The following is a 14,164-nucleotide window of genomic DNA, read 5'->3' as shown; positions in this document are numbered from 1 at the left end:
CAACGGATTACATTTTTATTACGATTTTTTGGTTACGAAGTCATTTGGCTTATAGAAGAATATAAGTACTGGAGAAGTTGTTTTTGGACAGTTAATTTCTGGTGCCAGGTTCTGGAAGTTAACAAGTTTTCAAGAGGAAGGGTTCAAGAAACGTACGTAAAGTTTCACGAGATTTGGTGAACTGGAAAATTATTTATAAATATTTAAAATAATTTATAGGTTACACATTGGTTATAGCTGTAAGATATACAACTGAAAATTTTCTAAGTCGATTGGCAGGACAATACAGGCCTGTCAATAGAAGTAAACAACTTAGAAAAGTCAAACCGCCTAGTAATTGGGGAAAATTTGATGCCAAATAACTTTTGACTGGGTGGGCCTAGAGGAAAATCCTCCCGGTTCTGGACGAATCATAAAATTGTACATCTTCTGGTGCCCAAAAAACTTTTGCCAAATTTTGGGCCCCCAAATTTGAAAATTTGTAACCCCCCCTTGTGGGGTCTTAAAGTAATAGGGATTGGGCGAAGAGCCCAAAACCACCAAAATAGTTGATATCCATCAACCCCATGGAGGAGGGGATGGAGGTAAGTGCCTCAGGGTCTTCAAGGACACAGGAAAAGAAAACTTGGAGGATTACAGAGACAAAGAGCGTTAAACGGGCCAGAGCGGGCTCATCCGAGGAGGAGGATGCCCCGCTAACTCTTAAGAATATTGCATTTAGACTGGGACATGCCCTACTACAATTACGCCGAGGCCTAGGTAAATCCAGCCCGGCTTTTATGAAACAGCATGAGCGGGAGTTATCTGAGATTTACAAGGAGCTGCAACTGGTACAGGAGGAAGCGGCTGGTGTTGACACAAATACGCAGGGGACACAAACAGATAGACCCCACAGGGAGGACGATATTCTAGAACAAGACCTTACTGATGACCAATTATTAGAGAGACTGCCAAGCAGATGGTCAACCTGGGCGATGAACAGGCTTACTTAGGTGACCAACTTAACGCCTGGGAAGGACAGCTGCCACTATGTTAACTTGACCAAGACGAGACCCGGCAGCCAGTTTCATGGCACCAATCCAGGGGCCATGATCATCCAGGACTCCACCGTGATGGAGGATAACTGTGTTACCTCGAGGGGTACAAGGTACACGGTGGTGTACAGCACCGAAGAAGGAGAAAAGGCAGCCGCAGCGCAAGTGATTAAGGCCATGAGGAGGGTCGTCAGTAAACTCGAGGAAGTGGTATTCGTCATACCGCCTGGACCGGAGGGTATATTTATAAGGAAAATAGTTATTTACCTGTCACGGGAGAAAAAATCGCCTCCAAAAATGATCCTTCCTAATTTGGGGGATCAAACACGAGCCAGATCGCGATCGGCTTCTGTGCGTAGGGCCGCCCCATCGGTGATGGTGAGTAAGACAGTGGTGGTGAGAGCACCTGGGAAGTCGTATGCTGACCTCTTAAAACCAGCCAAGGACAGAGTCTCCAGGGAAGAAGCAGGAGAAGTCCTCTCAATTAGAAAGGGCCGCAACCAGGAAATGGAGGTCCGAATCAAAGGAACCAAAAAGGCCGGCGAATTTACTAATATGTTAAGAGACCGAGCGGCAGAGTTAAGAGACAGGTGGATCTTCGTACGAGAGGCGACAGAAGAACCGTGTTGCATATTAAAGATCTGGAGTATGACACCACGAAAAACGAAATAAAGGAGGCGCTAGACAGGTTCCTTAGCAAAGAGGAAATCTATAGAATAACATCTCTAAGTGGTGCATATGGAGAAACAAAAAATGCTGCGGTCATCACTACTCACAGAGGGGCGACCAAGCTGGTTGCCTCATGGCTTCGGGTGGGGTGGGTCCACTGTCGGACGTATATCAGAACAGAAAATGAGCGCTGCTATCTATGCTGGGCTACTGGGCACGGTAGCAGAAATTGCAAGGGTCCTGACCGAGGTAGCTTATGCTACAACTGTGGCGGTGCGGGGCACCTTATTCGAGAATGACGAGAGGCCACTAGGTGCCTAGACTGTAAGAGCACGACGCACAGGACCGGCAGCTCCGAGTGTTGTAAGACATGTTAAGGATCCTGTTATCGAATCACAATCGCAGTCTCCTCGCCAATTATCTGGTGAAGGAGATTGCCAACCGTGGGTGTTTTGATTTTATTGTGGCTACCGAGCCAAATGTTCTCGCGGCGGCACACTCGCAGTGGGTGTCCGATATGGGGGGGGACGTCGCGGTGAAGCGAGCAACAGGCAGTAGGGACTTTAATCTGTATCACCGATCGCAGGGTGTGGTAGCCGTGGAACTGGAAGAGCATATTATGTACGGTTTCTACATTAGCCCTAATGTGTCCGTTGAAGAGTACCAACACCGGATGACACAGTTGCAACGCTTGGTTATGCAGTCCCCCAAGAGAGCTATAATTTTGGGAGACTTCAACTGTAGGACTGTGGCGGCGGGCGCTGGGACCACGAATAACAGAGGAAGTGTCCTGGAGGACTTCTTTGCAGCTACCGGTACCACATGCCTGAACGACGGAACTCCGACTTATCGAGCAAAGGTCCATGAATCCATCCTCGATCTGTGATCGTGGATGGGAGAATGGTCACCGATAAAACCGAATTCCGAGTTTTGGAAGAGGAGACCGGGAGTGATCACCATGCGGTCTCCTTGATAATACACGTCTGTTCGGCGACCCCTGCTGTACGGAACCCGGCAAGAAGACTCACTAGCAGACAGGTGAACATAATTGTGGAGAGAGCGGCACGCAAAATCTCCGACGGCAGAAGGTTGGATCCGGAGGTCCTCCAAGAAATAATCTCAAACGAAATTTCCAGCATACCGGAAACGGAGCATAGATACCACCCTGTGTACTGGTGGAACCAGGAGATCGCAGGACAAAGAATCATACTTCAGCGAAATAAACGAACGGCCCAAAGATTAAGAGCTAGACAGGAATCTGAAGCTCAGATTGAACAAATTATGGAGACCTATAGGACGGCTCGGAAACGTTGAACTACCTGATTAAGAACGCCAAGAGATCTAAGTGGAGGGAACTGTGTGGTGAGCACGATGCTGACCTGGGGGGGGGGGAAGCCTTCCAAATAGTAATGAAGCGATTGGGGAGGCGATTGCCTGCGCTGAACGAGGACGAAGCGGCGCGCCAGATGTCCGTACTTTTCCCTCGGGAGGAGGAGATAAGACGGGAGGCAGTCTTGTGCGAACGTGGCAGGTTCGCACAGGATGAGGTGATTGCCGCAATTAACAAGTTAAATAACAAGAAGAGTCCGAGCCCAGATGGAGTTCCGGCAGCGGTCATTAAAGGCCTGGCTAGAATAGTACCGTGGGAGATGACGGACATTTTGAGATATGGACTGCAACACCGCACTTTCCCTCAATGCTGGAAGGAGGCCAGAACGGTTTTTCTTCCCAAACCGAATACAAACCCAGGCGTTCGCGAGTACCGTCCTATCAGCCTCATAAATAATATGGGTAAGGCTGCTGAGAGGCTTCTTGCTACCAGGGGTTCCAAGAGGAGCTGGACCTAAGCGAAGCCTACATTTGGAGCAATATGGGTTCCGTAAGGGCAGTTCGACACTGGATGCGATAAACAGGGTGGTTAGCTGGGCGGCGGAGGTACGGTGTGGTACTTGGAGGACCAGAAGGATCCCATTGATGGTCCAGTTAGATATCAAAAATGCGTTTGGCTCGGTACCGTGGACGGCCATTTTAGCGGCGCTCAGAGAAATGTTAGTGACCACTTGCTAAACCAGGTTGACTGCTACTTGTCTGATAGATGGACGGAGGTTCGCACTTTGGAGGAGGTGGTGAGATTTCCGGTCTCCGGTGGAGTCCCGTGGGGTTCTGCGTTAGGCCCCTTGCTATGGAACATCTTTTACGACCGGGTGCTCCGGTTGCCTTATCCGGAAGGAGTCAGCGTAGTCACTTACGCTGACGACATTGCTCTATTGGTGGAAGATAAGGAAATTGGTGATGCAGAGGCTAAAGCAAATCGCTCCCTCCAACTCATAGACAACTGGCTTATAAACAACAACATGGAGGTGTCCCCGGCAAAAAGCAAGTGTATCCTCTTCACGGGTAGGAGAAGACTGCGCGGCGTTCGGGTCGTGATCCGTGGAGAGGTTATAACTGAGGTCAAGGATACAAAATACCTAGGGGTGACAATAGAGAAAAATCTCAAGTTTGGTGGGCATATAGAAAATGTGTGCAAAAAAGTAGGGCTCACCATAAAATCCATCAGGAGATTATTCGTGGAACACACAGGACCGGGGGCTTCCAAACGGAAACTGATTGCGTCGGCGTCGGTGTCTGCGGCGTTATACGCGGCGCCGGTTAGGCTGATGCAATCAGGATACAAAGAAACAAGGATAAAATGCGAAGAATGCACAGAACGGCATTGTTGGGAGTGGTGGCAGGGTATTGTACCATGTCATATGAAGCTATATGTGTGCTTGCGTCGGTCCCGCCGATAGAACTTCAGATCAAGAGCAGGAAAGCGAGATCGGAAGGGTGAAGTAGAGCTGAGACCGAGGCGATGACCCGACAGTGGTGGAAGGAAGTACGGGCAGAGACTAACGCTGCGGCCTGGACCAGAAGGTTAATAAGTGATTTGGACGCACGGCTGGATCGCCAACATGGCGAGGTGAACGTTTACATAACACAGATGATGTACGGTCATGGATGTTTCGGTTACTATTTAAAAAGATTCGGCAAGAGAGACACACCCAACTGCGACTACTGCCTAAAAACAAATTTCTTTAGAGATTTAATATTTTTAGTATTTATTTAGTAATCTACAGTCATAATTACTATATTATTAGTACTATTAAAACCAAAATTAAAACATTTACTTAAAATTAAACAAGGCTTATTTTTTTTTATGTAGCTAATAACTGTGTATCAAAGAATACAGTTCACATGATATAACTATACTAAGTACTGCAAATATTTAAATTCTATAATTATATTTATTTATATGTTAATATAATTCAGGTAAACAAGTATATTAGAGGCATCATATTTTTCTAGTCTGATGAATTAGAAACTAAAATTTTAATAAACCGAAATAATTCTTAATAAAAATTAATCTGGAAAATGACGTGGATGAAATAAAATTATTTATAAAAGAAAACGTTTTACAAGTGAAATGTAGTTGCCCACAACTTAATAAAGATATTGCCTAATTGGTTCCGTCAAATGAAATGAGTGGCTTCTCACCTTAAATTAATAACAATTTTGTAAAAGTGATGATTTGTATTGTTGATAACCACCTATTGTTAGCATCATTGTAATGTTTATAACGTATGAATAATTATTTATTTTATTCTGTTTGACAGCTTCTCGAATTAAAAATCTCTATTAAGAACTTAACGTATTATTTATTAATAAAAAATGATTTTGATTGTGGCTGATAAAGAGGGACTTGAGACGCAACAACTGTAATCGAGTATTTAGTTTTTAGTGATAATATCGGGTAAAGAATAATTTCTATTTTATTAACAGAATAAAAAAGAAGGTAACTTTTCACCTCCGTAGTCTTTTAAAATATTCAGAAATATCTTTCAAAATGTTGTTTACGAACTCCGCGATAATAATACACATGAATAGATAGCTGAATCGTTTTTAATTTCATCTTTTAAAACAGCTGATCGTCCTTTAGAGCTGAAAATTTAGCTCTCAGATTTGAGAAGAAATAATTTGCGCATAAGAGAATTTGATTTGGTAGATATCCTTTAATTCGAGTCTATTACTAAGTAAAAAATAAAGTAGCTATCATTTAAAAAATTGTTAATGTTCGTTCCTTTTACATTATTCAGTTGTCAAACATTGAAACAATATGTTACGTATAACTTCGCATTGCCTCTTCGTATTTTTCAACAATATCCCGCAACGGGAAAAGGGAAATTCCCACAGGGATATTCCAATATGGTGGTGATGGGCTACTAGCGCCAATGATGTCACAATCCAAGATGGCCGACCACCGCCATCTTGAATTCGTGACATCATTCCAAGATGGCGGACATGCTAATAATCCACCCAATAATAATAATAATTTACACAAACATTATTCATTTATTTAATAAAAAAAATTTATTTTCCAACATACACAATAATTATGCTTGAAATGAAGTGAAATCAGTCATTTACATAAACACCTGGCAGAATTAAAAAAGTACTAATTACATACGATTACGTATTCCTGAAAATTATATATTCATTTTTGTTTTGTATTCTAATTAAAGCAGAAAATAAAATTGTTATATTTTGCAATTGAAAGTTAGTCAAATACGTACAAAGAAATGAGAATATAAACATAATTTTTTATATTCAGAACTGATTTTCCAATTACAAAGACAATATAAGGTAGACATCGTGCTATAAAAACTATTTGCCATACGTTTAGGTGTACGTATTGCTTATTACAACCCTCATACGTTCAAGAATTTTCTCGATCTTCTGGGGAATATATCGTTTTCGTATAAGAATTCAAAAAACTTAAATTTTAACATTTCAGAATGGATTTGATTTTTCCTATGAAATTATTACATTTTTTTTTTAGAATTTCATGTTCAATGAAGATACTAAAGAATCGCAGATTTAACCCAAATGATAATTGTAAAAATTAGTTTGAATATTGAAAATTTATTCATTTGTAAGATTTATTTCGTTAAATCATTTATATTTTTATATTAACCCATAATTATCATACATAACCATCAAATATAGATAATCGGGTTAAACTGATGTATATAAAAACATTCCATCAGTAGATGTTTTGTGATACGGTATCTCGGTTAAAACTCTTAATGTTACCTAAAGATATATGAATATAAAATTAATTTTTGCAATTATTTACAAGTTTCAGTAATTTTAATTATTTGTACAGTACATAGAAATCCCATGCAGTGGTCTCTCAGCAACCTACAAAGTTGTGGTAGAAAACAAATCTCTATTTAATAGTTTGATTATGTACGTTGAACTCTTTAAAATAATGAAATATCAAACATCGTATTTCCCTTTTAATTCCGTAAATGTTAGTCGAGCATCAGTTCGACTAAGAGTTTTCAAACATTATTTAGTCTACGATTAAATATACCATAACTCGAAAACTTTCGTTGAAGTACTAAAAGCTAACAATTTTAGGTTTAATTTTCACCAAATAAATGATCATGCGGATAAGTTTTTTGCCTAATTCCATTACTGAAAAATCGAAAATCAAAAAACAACATAATTAATGCGATTATTCAGATCAGGCCGGTGTTTCTTGTAATTTACAGGAACATCTTTATGTAAATACTAGTATAAACAAAAAACATGCATATAATTTGGAATCGTGATGCTTATTTACTTACATAATTTACAATTATTATTTAATAATTTGATTTTTTTTACACGCATATCAATTTGTTGAAAATATATCGTCAGTGTGTTTAGGTTTAAAAATGATTATACTTTTATAAAGATATACTAAAATATAACTCCTTGGTTCCTTATAACAAAACATTAAATGACTTTATCATAATATTTTCTATAAAGATATGTTTGCCCACGCGCACACTCGCGCGTAGAAATATATTATTTTTGTAATTGTTATATATATAATTTTGACTTTTAGGGTCCTTTTTATTTAGAAAATATATACAGGTGATTCAGAAAGAAAGGGAAAAATTTTCGAATTGATTCTAAAACTTAAAATAAGAGAACATTTATACAAACATATACCAAAAAGAATTTGTTATCGAATTACGGCTAGCGAAAAATTTCGCCAGAATTTCAGTTCCCGGGTGAAATGAGGTCATACTGAAATCTTTGCGTCTTTATGTAATTTGATAATTTCTTATGTTTTTAACCTGAAAAATTAAATAAAACTCTTCTCACAACTTATCTCCCGTAGTTTTCATGATACCAAGCGTAAAACATAAAAATTCAACCACGAAGTGAATGTTTTTTTAGATTGGACTCATAAAAACTGATAAATGACTCATAAAAACATAAATTTTATTTTGAAAATACATAGAGAATTTAATTTTGAGAAAACTGCTGTGATAAACACTATAAAAAATATTAAAAAAAAAAAAACAAATTATATTATTAAAACAAAAACAGAACAAAACCTAACAGTAGTTTCTCACTGTACATTTCGCCAAATTACGTTACGCCGCATGCATCATCTTATTCTGAGATGCATCGTATAACATCTAATTTCGAGAAATATCTTTTTCCTATCTTTCCTCATGTTTTAAAGCCTCCCTTTTTGCTCTGGACACCATACCGACTAGACTACACCGTTCCTGGATGCCTCTATCGTTTGCATTTATGATAACCACTATTAAACCTCCATCGTTTTGCAGTACTTCATTCGCCGAGTGCCGGTGAAAATTTCAGGATATTTTTGGTGAAATTAGCAGGATATTTTGTTTGTATCCATTTAAAATTATCAGACGCACGAATACTACTTTGCTAAAACATTATTTCTTTACCTTCGTATTTTTAAAATACTTTTTAATTATTTTGATAGAAAATTTTGTATTTCTTTGTTTTGAAATATATTGCTATTTGTTAAATACATACACGCAACATTCCTTTCTCGTTCGGGAGAAAGGAATATATATGTATATTACGAAGTGCGACAATAAAGTAATGAGACTGATGTGAAAAAATGTTGCTTACCGTTTTAGTCATGTTTAGTGTTGTCTCCTTCAAAGTAGTTCCCCTCTGATTGCAGACACTTATTCCAGTGCTTCTGCCATTGATGGTCACATTTCTGGAACTCATCTTCTGTAATATCCTCCAAGACCCTCGTCACAGCTTTTTGGACATTTTGTGTTTTTTGAATATGGTGTCCCTTGACCGCCATTTTGACTCTTGGAAATAGAAAAAAAGTCGCACGGAGCGATATCTGGTGAATAAGGTGGCTGTGGTAGTACTGAAATTTGTTTTAAGGTTAAAAATTGCTGTACTGACAGAGCAGTATGGGATGGCGCATTATCGTGATGCAGAATCCAATTATCAGCAATGTCGGCCCGGACACAAGAACTCGTTTACGAAGTCTTTCTAAAATTTCTTTGTAGAAATATCGGTTAACTGTTTGTCCAGGAGGCACCCACTCTTTATGAACAATTCCCTTGGAATCGAAGAAGCACACAAGCATGCATTTCACTTTTGACTAGACATGCGAGCTTTTTTTGGTCTGGGTGATCCCTTTGAGCACCATTGCGAACTTTGGCGTTTTGTCTCTGGATCGTATTGAAAAAACCAACCTTCATCACCAGTGATAACACGGCTAAACAAAGCTGGATTGATTTCCGTTTGCTCTAACAGTTCGGCTGCCACATTTTTCCGTGTTTCTCGCTGTTGTTGTGTGAGATTTTTCGGGACCATTTTTGCACAAATCTTTCTCATACCAAGATCTTCAGTTAATATTAGACGAACCGTTTCTCGATCGATGTTGAGTTCTTCTGCGATCATTTTCACGGATAATCTTCGATCAGATCGTACGATTTGACGCACCCTGGTCAAGTTGACATCTGTCCGTGAGGTTGATTGTGTTCCACTGCGGTCTTCATCTTCAACATTCGTTCTGCCTTCACTAAAAATTAAATGCCACCGAAAAACTTGAGCTCTTTATATAACCTCCTCTCTAAAAGCCTTCTGAAACTTACCATATGTTATCGTCGCGTGTTCACCCGATTTAACGCAAAAAGAAATGGCATACCGTTGCGCAATATTTTGCGGTTACATTTCTGTGACGAAACACAAACACGTGTGTTCACTTATTACAGCACAACTCACGGCTGAGCAGTTGCATCAATGTTTGGACTAGAAGTAGCTCATAGACCTAGGTCAAAGATGGTGTGCCTACGCAAGCTGCAGGGTTGCCACATCTTGCAAAGAAAAATCAGTCTCATTACTTTATTGTCGCACCTCGTATATATATATAAAATTCATTATTTTCATACGCGCCAAATTTAAAATGATACGGTTAAAAGTCTTTGCCTTATGAAGTTTATAAATGAATTACTTTCTTATTTCTCTCAGACATCCTCAATATCAAGGCGCCTCTCTGATCTCAGTGTTAAGGCGTCGTCAGTAGAGTTGGGTTGAGACTCCCTCTTATCACCAGAGACATACACTACACCAAGAACACAACACAAATTGCCACATATACCCTTACAAAGCAATACAATATCTTCAACTGTTTCTATTTACTTTAAACTTGGTAATGTTGCGAAAAATTACGAAATGCAACCGTAACCCTAGGTGGAAACCATCTGACGATTGTAATCTGTAGTAAAGATCAGTGTCAGAAACTTGAGTATAACGGAAAAGAGGAAGTAATTTTGGAGTCCCATAAGACATTAAATTTCAGCAAGGCAGTGATCTTTTGTAGTGATGTGGCTGACGTTTAGATACTACAATTACGGAAGAGTTGTCACTGCAGTCAGTCATGTTTGTGAGAGGATTATAAAAAAAGAGAATAGTATTGATGTACCTGTGCTTCTTTTTTCTAGTCCGACCGTTCCTAATCGAATAAAACTTGGATACCTTTCTTTCCACATGCGGCAATGTACACCAAACCCCAACCGCTGCTTCAGTTTCAGGAATTTAGTCATAAAAGAAATTGGTTTCACAGAGGACCTTGTTTGTGCGCATTTCAGCAGTAGTGGTATATGATTATAGCACTTGCGCTGAAGTACAAAAATTTATTAATTAAAAAAATCCACAATCATAGGATACTCGCGTCATCCTTGGATAATTCCTGTGACACTTTTCCTTGAATTGCTAAGATTATCAGTTCCATATCCATGGAGCCGATAACATCATCAGCTCAGTATGTTACCTCAACTCCCGGATATTAATTTACGACACCTTTTGTCTATCTGTGATAAAATATTCTCTAACCAGGTCCATATTCTTGGTCACAAGCTTGTTGATTCCCATACAGAAACCTGTTAAGATAAACTGCGCTCCCTTCTAGATATTGTCCTATCTCCTTGACCAATACCCTATATAAGTTGATGGAACGAATGGTAATCCGTTATATAGTGTGGTACCTGGAGAATAACGACCTGATTGCCCCCCTCTCCTGGTGCTGTTTCCGAAATGGTAATTCGCCTATCGATCATGGGTTGTCCTGAAATTTGTTATCCAAAACGCCTAGTTTTTATATTTTCGAAATGCGATAGTCATACGACAAAAAAGGCTTCTTTGCAGCCTTCTTTCACTAATCGCGTTTTTCGGACGGTTTTCTCTATTTTATAGCGAGTGGTTAATGATGAGTGGCTAATGATAAGTGAATTGAATGTTACCGTAAACATTAAAATTGTATTACTGAATAACACTGTCATCATGAAGCTCTTCATGCAAAAAAAAACCGTCGAGAGGAGATTATTATTTTTTACCATTTACGGTTGGAGCACACTAAACTTACTCATGGACTCACGATTAGGCCAATGAATTCGTTTGTGTTCGCTGTGACTGCTAACTAACAATACACCACAAGGATGTGGACTGTGTCTGTTTCGTGGCATTCTGTTGAAAAAAATGTTATGAGCAAACATCCGAAATATTTTAGGAAACAATATGATGATGTTAACGAATCTTTTAATATTTCCTCCAGCCGTGTGTCTGTATTCGAAAATTGAATAATTTTTGTAATGTGTTTTTTCATGTATTTCAGAATTTTTGTATTTTTGTGATATGTGTTTAATGATTTGTAATTTTATTTGTGTATTACTTATATTTAGTTTTTGAGTCCATGATATTTACCGTTTGTTTCTATTGAACTAGTTGGTTTGTTTTAGAAGCCATGCTTCCTAGCGCTAATGACGAATTTTTGTCATTATTATTTTTTTTTGAAAATCATTTTATCTATTATTAAATTTTTTTTTAAAGTTTTTATTTTCCGATCAAAATTAACGCCCGGATAAACTAATATACACTTTATAAATTTATTTATACACAGAATAGTGTAAAAACACTCACTGTCAAGTAAAACTTGACTTCTCTTACAGCAACGGTTCTCAAATAATTTTTTACGTCCCACTCATATAGATTATAGATAGATCAGTAGTATCACTGAATTATTAATTATGTAATAGCTTTTAGGACGACTAGTTAAATATGGATGGTAAAGGAATAAAAAATTACAGTCATGGTTAACTGCAGGGAAGCGATAATGGAACTAATCTAGCAGCATCAAACCATAACAGACATAACAACAATTAAACCACCCATGCATCATCCACGCAACACGACAGTACTACCAACATAAACAAATATATAGCTAAATTGCGGATAATAATTGACTTATATCCTCGTATATATATATATATATATATATATATATATATATATATACATACATACACACAAGAATTGATAACGACCACTATCACGAAGTCTGTATTAAAGATTAGGTTTGCATACAAAACACAATAAAAAATGCAATTTTTAAAGTCACTAGAGAATATGCGTTACTAAAACCATTATTGGAACCATCAATTCTTTTAATGACTAACTCCTGTAAGTTGGACAGTGACGGTACACAGATTACAAGGTACTACATTTAAGAAAGGTAAAAGGACAACCGGATATTCCTCTAAGTTTGTAAAAACCTTAAACGGTTTAGGTTTGAGTGATTTGAAACATAAAAAGGTACAATCGTAAGGAATAGGTACAATATCGATAAAAAGAAACAGTCGTAGATATGGGTCAGATTGAGAAACTTTAACTTTTTTACATCTGTTATAGAAATTGTTTTCCTACTGAACAGAGACGGAGCAAGACCCATCAAGTAGTTTTTCACAAAACACAGGTATATTATTTTATTGATTTATGCTACCCATCTTAGTATTTTAATTGCTTATGTTGAAGCATCAACGACGTCAGTAAAACTTGACTTCTCTTAGAGTAATAGTGCTCAAATATTTTTTACATCCCGCTCATAAAATTATAGACAGAGATAGATCAGTAGTATAACTGAACTGTTAATTATGTAATGTCTTTTGGGATAACTAGTTAAATATGGATGGTAAAGGAATAGAATTTACAATTTCTTTTCAAAGTATCTATTTATTTTTAAAATGTCGTGAGTAATTTTTTACAAAACATTTATTTTCTTTAATAAGAAGTGCTACATTACGTATTTATTTCTACTGATATAATATTCGAGGAGACTTAAAATTCTGTGAGAAAAGTGGTCCTACATTTTTGAAACAAGTGAAGAGATATATGGTTCAATTGAATTAATTATAAGAAAAAGTTTCGGTTAAGGTTCAATTTATTACAAATTTATTTTTTACTGTCACTACCGCAAGAAATCGAGTTTCACAAAAATATGTGGTAGAAAATAGAATTAAAAATAACAATGCTTTTATGGACAGCAGTGGATATTCATTTTAATCTTTAAAAAAAATTCATCTAAATCTAATTTAGTAAATGCCAATTCAAAATTTTCATCGCAAGATAGTTCTATTAAAGATTCTGTTTCGTAGTTAGGGTTTCAACAAGGAAAGTTTCCATTGTGAATGTTTCGTATCTATAGGAATTCGGAATTGTCTTCTTTAAAATATTCTTCATAAGTTTTACAATTAGGCGATGGTATTTTATATTATTGATATCTTTCATTTCAATTTTCTGTATTGTCAAAAATTTTCGAAATTTGTAAAATACTGGAGTTTTCATTCGAAACGCTATTATTTATCATTAGACATTTTTTGTAAATCTCTATTTTGTCGTCAATTGAAAATCGACTTGTTTCACCTATCAAACTTAATTTTAATTCATTGAGGCGTTTAAAAATATTTGATGTGTAGGCCAGTGCTGTAATTGAAAGGTCATCTGTCAATCGATCACGCAGTTCAAAATCAGTATCCATTAGGAACTAAAGCGCATCTGAATGTAGCTCAAATAACCTGCGTAAAATTTTTCTTAATGAAAGCCATTTCACCTCCGTGTTTATCAGTAACTGAACGGGGCCATTGTCCATTGCAGAACAAAGTTTAGAATATAATAGAGTTCAAACTTCGAGATTTCATAAAGTTGTCCACTTTGGTGGCCTCCTGGGAACATGTTTTATTTATACGAGCATCCTCGTACAAGCATCCACATACTCTGTCGTCGCTGCAGTTAATGAGAAT

The sequence above is a fragment of the Lycorma delicatula genome, chromosome 1, assembly GCF_047948215.1.
Source record: "Lycorma delicatula isolate Av1 chromosome 1, ASM4794821v1, whole genome shotgun sequence".
Taxonomy (NCBI): domain Eukaryota; kingdom Metazoa; phylum Arthropoda; class Insecta; order Hemiptera; family Fulgoridae; genus Lycorma; species Lycorma delicatula.
The sequence above is the reverse complement of the archived record's forward strand: the minus strand, read 5'-3'. Positions refer to the sequence as shown.